Here is a 1,119-nt window from a genome sequence, read left to right on the forward strand (position 1 = left end):
AAATTTCTAATGGAGGACCTTGTTTCATTCATGAAGCTTAGAGTGGCCTTAGATAGATCAGAGACTATATTTGCTAAGCTAGATGGATTCTGCTCAGAATTCTCTGTCTGTTGCTGAGAGGATGATGGAAAAGGCTTGCTATTGCTAAACCTGTTTCTTCCACCATTATTAAAGCCTTGTTGAGGCTTTTGTTGATCCTTCCAAGAGAAATTTGGATGATTTCTCCATGAGGGATTATAGGTGTTTCCATAGGGTTCTGCCATGTAATTCACCTCTGCTATTGTAGGGTTCTCAGGATCATAAGCTTCTTCTTCAGAAGATGCTTCTTTAGTATTGTTGGATGTAGCTTGCAATCCATTCAGACTATGAGAAATCATATTGACTTGCTGAGTTAATATTTTATTCTGAGCCAATATGACATTCAGAGTATCAATTTCAAGAACTCCCTTCCTCTGAGGCGTCCCATTACTCACAGGATTCCTTTTCAGAAGTGTACATGAACTGGTTATTTGCAACCATGTCAATGAGTTCCTGAGCTTCTGCAAGCATTTTCTTTAGGTGAATGGATCCACCTGCAGAATGGTCCAATGACATCTTTGATAATTCAAATAGACCATCATAGAATATATCCAGGATGGTCCATTCTGAAAGCATGTCAGAAGGACATTTTTTGGTCAATTGCTTGTATCTCTCCCAAGCTTCATAGAGGGATTCACCTTCTTTCTGTTTGAAGGTTTGAACATCCACTCTAAGCTTGCTAAGCTTTTGAGGAGGAAAGAACTTGGCTAAGAAAGCTATGACCAGCTTATCCCAAGAGTTCAGACTATCTTTAGGTTGAGAGTCCAACCATATTCTAGCTCTGTCTCTTACAGTAAACGGGAAAAGCATAAGCCTGTAGACCTCAGGATCAACCCCATTGGTCTTAACAGTATCACAGATTTGCAAGAATTCAGTTAAGAACAGAAAAGGATCTTCTGATGGAAGTCCATGAAACTTGCAATTCTGTTGCATCAAAGAAACTAATTGAGGCTTTAGCTCAAAATTGTTTGCTCCAATGGCAGGGATTGAAATGCTTCTTCCATGTAAGTTGGAATTTGGTGTAGTAAAGTCACCAAACAT

General features: G+C 39.2%; 1 non-coding gene across 1 annotated transcript; it reads left to right on the forward strand.

Annotated features, from left to right (window-relative positions):
- The first annotated feature begins 648 nt into the window (after window positions 1-648).
- LOC148568582 (small nucleolar RNA R71) lies at window positions 649-756 on the forward strand. The gene has a single exon (XR_015881867.1). It is a non-coding gene; the product is annotated as a small nucleolar RNA R71 (small nucleolar RNA).
- Window positions 757-1,119: the final 363 nt, after the last annotated feature.

The sequence above is a fragment of the Arachis ipaensis genome, chromosome B4, assembly GCF_059453495.1.
Source record: "Arachis ipaensis isolate K30076 ecotype BB chromosome B4, ASM5945349v1, whole genome shotgun sequence".
Classification (NCBI taxonomy): Eukaryota; Viridiplantae; Streptophyta; class Magnoliopsida; order Fabales; family Fabaceae; genus Arachis; species Arachis ipaensis.